The sequence below is a fragment of the Myotis lucifugus genome, unplaced genomic scaffold, assembly GCF_000147115.1.
Source record: "Myotis lucifugus unplaced genomic scaffold, Myoluc2.0 scaffold_20, whole genome shotgun sequence".
NCBI lineage: Eukaryota > Metazoa > Chordata > Mammalia > Chiroptera > Vespertilionidae > Myotis > Myotis lucifugus.
The window spans coordinates 11,861,241-11,869,339 of record NW_005871068.1 but is presented as its reverse complement, the minus strand read 5'-3'; the positions used below and the strand labels follow the sequence as shown (position 1 = coordinate 11,869,339).

The window sequence follows — 8,099 nt, the reverse complement described above, 5'->3', positions numbered from 1 at the left end:
TTTTGATTTTAAATATGCCTAGGTCTCTTTTCCCATCCGTTATATCACGAGAAACATTACATTCTTGGTCTCTCTACAAGAAAAAAGGGGTTTATAGCAAATGTTCTTTAGGTTGTTCAATTTTTACTTAGTTTGCTAATTTGTTTCTTTTCCCTCCTCCCCCTTTTCCACTTTTCCTCCCCCTCCCCTTCTCCTCAAAAGTATATGTATATCAAACTCTGGATTTTAATAGATTTTTTTAAAAAAAATTCTTTATTGTCGAAAGTATTATATATGCCCTCTTTTTTCCCCCATTGACCTCTCCCAGCCCCCCTCTGGCCCCCAGCACAGGCCTTCACCCCTCTATAGTCTGTGTCCATGGGTTATGCTTTTATGCATACACACATTGACTTCCATTTTGCGAAGAGAGTGTCTGTTTTGAACAGGCCCTTTCTGAGATTAATCTCACCTCAATACCACTTTTCTTTAATAAACTTATGCCAATAGCATCTTTTACATCATAAGATATTATTTCTTTTTGGTCTCCTGATACATAAATGTGGCCATTGGTGAGACATCCATCAATACTGCAAACCAAAAGTTTTATCTCCTTAAACTTCTCTTTGCCAGAATAGCCACATCTTAATACCCGTTGTTCCGCAATAGGCCAATCAATACCCACATCTATGTCCACACTGTACACAGCGCGCATTTCATAGTAGCCCATTTTTCCACCCTGTAAGGAACCCATCTCTATCAAATGTCTCTTAGCAAAATAAAATGAGCCATTTTCATATAACTCTCCATCCCAATCTTGTCGACGAGGTCGTTTAGCTGGATTCAAATTCAGAGGTTCAGTCACTTCACGAACACCTTTCTGAATTTCACTCCATCGAAATTGATGGCGCCTCACAACAGAGAAAACAGAATCATATCCTTCTTCTCGAATCATTTCTGCAACTTTCTGAAGGTCAGTAGGATGTAAACATGGAGAAGTAGCTTGAATATTACCTACAATGTCAACCTCATTGTGATAACTAAGAAATTCTAAGATGGCATCTAATGAGGTAGAGCTGTCTTTTGAAACTTCAGAACTTCTTCGATGAACTTGTGCACCAAATTGGCCACATTCTCAATTTCATCATGGTCCCTTGAAACCCACACACTTTGGAAGACCCCCGAGTCCAGAGCCGCACGCAGGACCCAGCCAATGAGCGGGACCCCTGCCAGATGCTTAATGTTCTTCAAAAGGATGCCCTTGCTGCCGCCCGGGCCAGAATTAAGGCCGCCAGATGCAGGGGCTTCTCCACACTCCGGCCCTGGCTGCCCTGGGAGTTGCGCTACAGCTTCGGCGGCCTACCTGGGACGGCCGCCCCCACGAGTTGGAGACGGAGGTGGCGGCCCCCTTCTCCACTCTAATATGATTTTAATCCACTCATCTGCTGATGGCCACTTAGGCTGTTTCCAAATCTTAGCTATTATAAGTTGTGCTGCTATGAACATAGGGGTGCATATATCCTTTCTGATTGGTGTTTCTGGTTTCTTGGGATATAGTCCTATAGAAGTGGAATTACTGGGTCAAATGGGAATTCCATTTTCAGTTTTTTGAAGAAACTCCATACTGTTCTCCACAGTGGCTGCACCAGTCTGCATTCCCACCAGCAATGCATGCAGGTTCCCTATTCTCCACATCCTTGCCCCAGTTGTTTGATTTGTTGATTTGTTGATGATAGCCATTCTGACAGGTGTGAAATGCTACCACATTGTCATTTTGATTTGCATCTCTCTGATGCTTAGTGACTTTGTGCATTTTTTTTTCCATATGCCTCTTGGCCTTCTGTGTGTCTTGGATTTTAGTGGATATTTTTCTCTCTTGTGGATTAACAATAAATGAAACTTGAGCTAAAAGAAACCAGCATAATTTTAGCATATACTTAGTGATTTCCTCATATTATGCTTAGAAAAAAGTCATGTACTTCATCCATCCATACAGATAGAGACAATGTGCCAACTACAAATAAATATATACATAAAGACTAATATACTAGTATAAATGTCAAGCAATTAAAAACATTGACATTTTAAGTATGATTCTGGACATTTTATCAAAGCACAGAATATGGAGCCAGACTGCCTGGGTTTGTTTATTAGCTCTGACTGTACTAGTTGTGTTGCTTTATGCAATGTACTTAACCTCTTTAAGCCTCAGATTTTCATCTATAAAGTGGGGATAACAATAGAATCTACTTTATAGAATCTTTGTGAGATTAAATAAATTAACATACAGAACAGTACCTGGATCGGGAACTTTATATAAATACTTCACATCATTACTAAGGAGGAAGAGAAGGTAACTGACATACAAAAACCAGGTCACATAGAAAATTTGTTGAAAGAACAGATAATATCTAAATAAATAAAATAAAATACAGTGTGTCCCAAAAATACATATACAGACTCTAACAGTTGATAGTTCAATTTTGAAAATGAAATGTATTTTAATAAACACTGCTTTTAAAATTATTCACATGTGTGCATACATTTTTTTGGGATACCCTATGCATTATAACTGTATTTGTTGCTCCTGAAAATCATGTTAGAAACAAAAAGAAGTCACAAAGAGGTAATCTTTGTTTCAGCATAGTATATGTCATATGTTAAAGGATATTTCATATGTTAAAATATTGAAATAGAGTGCTCTAGATATAGTATGGCTGTTGACTGCCACTCCAACCTCTGTCTTTTGTCCATAACTTATTCTTTTTTTTTAAATTTATGAACCTATTCTTAAATATAACTTGGAAAATTCTTGTATTGGAAAGGGGGATTATGAGAGGACTAGGAAATAACTACCTGATTTGGGGTGAATTTCTGAGTTCAGTGTACAGTTATGGGAAGTGTGGACATAAAAGGGACCACTTACTAAAACTGACAAGCTCAGGGGAGGCCTGCATGGGCCTTACAAACTCAGAAATGGAAAGTAAACACATAGGGTGACCTGAATATAAAAATTCCTAACTAAAAGCGAGTCATGGAGTGAAGTCATGTCTTAGGCCTGTAGCTTCCTGACATAGGTCAATCTTTATCCTATGTGAGCCTGTCTGTTGCATCTAAGATAACATACCCTTGAAATGTCAGAGTAATCCCCCTTTCCTGGATCCCTTATGGTACACCCACTACACCAGAGCCCAAGACCACAGAAACGCTCATTGTTATATTGTTCCCAGAATGCCATCTCTATGTTTTTTAAATGTTCATTGTTAACTATCCTGTACTAACATCAAAGAAGTAGTTATCTATCCGTTTTATTCTTTATCCAATCTCAGCGATTTTCCCACTTTGCTTTCTCCTGCCTCCCTAATCTACCACTGATGAATTTCATGTAACCCCCTTATATCTCCTTTGATTGTAATGTATAAAATCAGCTCCAAAACTGCCATTCTCCTGGGCACTTTCTCAATCTATTAAGATTTTGCTTCCTGGTAATTGTGGTCAATCTGGCTCAAATAACTAAAAAATTCTCTACAGGATTGGATGTTTCTTATGTCAACAGAAGTATAAGCTTCATTCTCTGTACTTTTGTGCTTTTGACAGTCGAGGCTGTTTGAAACTTTTTTAAACTCACAATACTGTGACATGTTATAGTATGCTTTTAAGGAAATCACACTAGGGCTAGTAAAGATCCTATATTCTAAGTCCCCTGAGTGGGCCTCTGCTGCCCAGACCCCTCACCTTCACTCCTGAGGCCCCTCAAAACTCTCTATACCAAGAAACTGCCCAGCAGATCACCTTGAAGATGCTGCTACAAAATGAAGTCTGTTCTTTATTTGTCTAATCTGATTTGTCAGCCATTAAAGATATTAAAGATATTAAATAGCCTCCAGTTTCCCATAAGCTTCTTGTTTCTTCTTTGTGGCACTTACCAAAAGATAAATATTTGTTCAGTGCCAAAAGGGCATGATTCTATTCTGTTTGATTCATTACTGTAAAACCAGAACCAACAAGAAATTACAGCACAAAAAAGTATACTTAGTAGGTGTTGAATTAATGAATGAGTGAATAAATTAATATATATCTTCTAAGTACAGATGACCACTTTTTGAATAATTTGCTATATGTCTAAAATCTGGCATAAAATTATGAACAAATTTGAATACATAAAAAAAATATTTAGTGTTGGGACACTTAATAAACACCATGACCACCCTTAAGATATTAATATTTTCATTTTATTGGCATTAAAATTTATGTAATTTTCATCATAATAAATGAAAAAATGTAAAACATATTTTAATGTCATCATAATGGATGAGACAATCTCTGCAAATTGGTAACGCACTATTTAAATTACTAATTAGATTTCAATAAGCATTTAGTAGAATATCAATGATCTTAAGTCTGTGTAATAAGTGATTGGAAGCCTTATGAAATATGGCATTTTAATATCAAAGAATCTGAATAACAAAAATAATTTAGGAAGTATAAGATGTTAAGGAATCTGCTAAAAAGACATTCAAACTTGAAGAACATTAAGCTCACATTAAAAAGTGAAGTCTACTTATCTAACATATACATGAGTACTTGATTAATAATATATAATAATTTTATAAATGTATAAAATTGCAGAAACCAAAGGAAAATTATAACTTCAGGGAGAGGGAGTAATAGAGAAATAATTTGCTTTGGAAATATACCGGTGATAGAAATTCTAGAGGCTGTATGGGTTTGTGACTTTACATCAGACCTGAATTTAAATCTCAATTCTACTACGACAAGTTGGGAGACTTAGGAAATTCTAAACACTTTCTAAACCTGTCTGCTTGCCTTTCTTTTTTTTTTAAAAATATTTCTCTTTCTTTTATCATTTTTTCTTCCTCTTCCTTCTTCTGGATCTCTCTCTCTCTCTCTCTCTCTCTCTCTCTCTCTCTCTCTCTCTCTTTCTCTCTTATTGGCCTACACATAGATTTTGTCATTAAGAACCCTGAATGTCTTTCTTTATAAATGCAGTGCTTGTTAGCAGTATCAATACCAGATAATTTCAATGCTTAATCATGCATAAGGCCTATTTCCCTATAGGGTGATATATGTTGCATGCAAAAGGCTGGTAAACATGAGGACAAATATAGTAAAGACTGAATTTATTGCACAGAGAAACATTTTACTCATCAACTCCTATTGATGTCTCTTGTGACTATTTTTGAGATAATCTAGTTGAAAAAATGTATTGATCAGATTCAACATTTCTTAATGTGTCCCACTCACTTCAATATCTTTCTAGATTGGTAGACATGTTTTGTTTTTCTCTGCCAGCCTCTCTTATTGCATATATCCTAGGAGTAGATTAAGTCTAAGTGTAAGTCTAGTAACAAATTGATAAGACTTTTAAGGAAAATATATATGAAGACAGTTTATCCTAGTTCACTCTCTTTTTCAATAATTATAATTTTTTTTGTTGTAAATAACATCAGGCAACGCAAGAGGATTCAAGTATTTGTATTTTAGACTTTATGTGAGAAAATATAAAATATTTATATTTCATGCCTACCTAATGGATCTGCAGTAATAATGGAACATCCAAAATTGACCTTTTCTGGGCTAGCATTACAGTATTTGAAGGAAAAGCTGGGAAATATTGAACAAAAATACTGTAATTTTCAAGGTAATGTAAGAAAGTATTCTGGGATTCAACAACAAAGATTTCCATATCTTTCATTTAACAGGTTATCATATTTTCGGTTGAAAATCTTCCCTAATAACAATCATGGTAGTACTCTTTGTATATGAGAAGAGTTTTAGTTCATAAAATGCATATTTTTCATTTTGTTATTCTAAACTTATGGCCAATCTACTTTCACCTCTACTCAATTATCATCATCATTTTCAACTCTTGACTACTTCACTGTGTCTTTATCATTTTCAAGATGCAGATTACTGCCAATGACCCACTGGTTGTTCCCACAAGCAGTAGAGTACAGACTAGAGAAGCAGGATAAGTACAAGGAGCCAGGGCTGAAGCCAAGGTAAAAATGATGAAAGATATATCTGCACTGAAGATTTTTAGTGAAGATTAAATTAGGTGGTATTTGTAAACCTCCTACAGATACTAGGTAAACATTACAGTAATCTTCTATACTAGTGTGATAGTGAAATATCTATAATAATAAAAGCATAATATGCTAATTAGACCAGACTTCCTTCCAGATGACCTTCCGGATGAAGCCAGGGCTGCGAGGGAAGTCTTGGTCCTCGGTGCCAGAGAGAAGCCAGTGCCAGCAGCCAGGGGAAGGAAGGCCTACTCTTGCACGAATTTTGTGCATTGGGCCTCTAGTATCTCAATAAATGACACCTAACCTTCTCTAATTTCAATTTTTGATCCTTAGATATAATCACATTATTTTTCTATATCTAATTCAGTAAATGGTTTCCCACTTCTTTTTTTCAATCTTTTTTAAGTTGAAAGTATTATATATGTCCCCTTTTTTTCCCCATTGACCCCCCCTTCTAGCCCACCCCCATCCTCTGCCCCAGGTCTTCACTACTTTATTGTCTGTGCCCATGTGTTATGCACATATGCATACAAGTTCTTTGGATGATCTCTTCCCTCCCACCCACACATTCCCACCTTCTGAGATTCAATAGTCTGTCCCATGCTTCTATGTCTCTGGATTTATTTTGTTCAACACTGTATTTTGCTTATTAGATTGCACATATGAGTGAAGTCATGTGATACTTGTCTTTCTCTGAATGGCTTATTTAAGTTAGCATAATACTCTCCCAGTCCCTCTATACTGTCTCAAAGGGTAAGAGATCATTCTATTTTTTTAAAAATATATTTTATTGATTTTTTACAGAGAGGAAGGGAGAGAGATAGTTAGAAACATCGATGGGAGAGAAACATCGATCAGCCGCCTCCTGCACATCTCCCACTGGGGATGTGCCCACAACCCAGGTACATGCCCTTGACCGGAATCGAACCTGGGACCTTTCAGTCCGCAGGCCGACGTTCTATCCCCTGAGCCAAACCGGTTTCGGCAATCATTCTATTTTTAAAATATATTTTTATTGATTTCAGAGAGTAAGGGAGAGGGAGACAAAGATAAAAACATCAGTGAAGATAAAGAATCATCAATTGGCTACCCCTGGCATGCCCCTCACTGGGAATTGAGTCTACAACCCAGGCATGTGCCCTGACTGGTAAATGAACTGTGACCTCCTGGTTCATAGGTTGATATTCAATCACTGAGCCATGCTGACTGGGAAGGAGATCCTTCTTTTTTACTGCTGCATTGCCATGATATGCATGGCAAAGTTCAGGATCTGAAGGGGGGTCCAATGCACAAATGAAAATGCTATATAAGAAATATGAATTTAGAAGGCATTGGGAGGCCAGGTGAAGACCTCTTTCGTGAAGAGGCACACCAAGTTCTGGCCTAGACCACTTTTATTTATTTGAATACACATTTTCCCTTTAGCAGATCAAAGGTAAAGTTTGGTAAACAATGTAAGGATTATCATGTCAGGAAATTGTCTCAAGCCATTGCACCCACAACAGGGCAGTTATGTGCTGATTTTCAGCCCTGCTGAATACCAAAGTCCATTGGCCTTCCAATGTTTCTTTTTGCACTTTTATGCTAACTGCTGTTTGCTTTAGCCTCCTGTACTGCATAGTATTCCATGGTGTAAATGTACCACAGCTTTTTTATCCACTCATCTACTGATGGTCACTTAGGCTGTTTTCAGATCTTAGATACTACAAATTGCACTGCTATGAACATAGGGGTGTATACATTCTTTCTGATTGGTGTTTAATGTTTCTTAGGATATATTCCTAGAAGTGGGATCACTGGGCCAAATGGAAGTTCCATATTTAATTGTTTGAGGAAACTCCATACTATTTTTCCACAGTGGCTACACCAGTCTTCATTCCCACCAGCACTGTACTAGGGTTCCCTTTTCTCCACATCCTTTCCAACATTTGTCAGTTGTTCATTTGTTGATGTTAGCCATTCTGACAGATGTCAGGTGATACCTCAATGTAATTTTAATTTGCATCTCTCTGATTATCAGTGACTCTAAGAATTTTTTTTGTATTTCTCTTGGCCATCTGCATATCCATTTTG

The 8,099-nt window shown here is 36.9% G+C and overlaps 1 pseudogene; it reads right to left on the bottom strand.

Moving 5' to 3' along the window:
- Positions 1-370: 370 nt before the first annotated feature.
- The window catches only part of LOC102421951, a 56,778-nt pseudogene continuing 49,049 nt past the window's right edge, over positions 371-8,099 (bottom strand).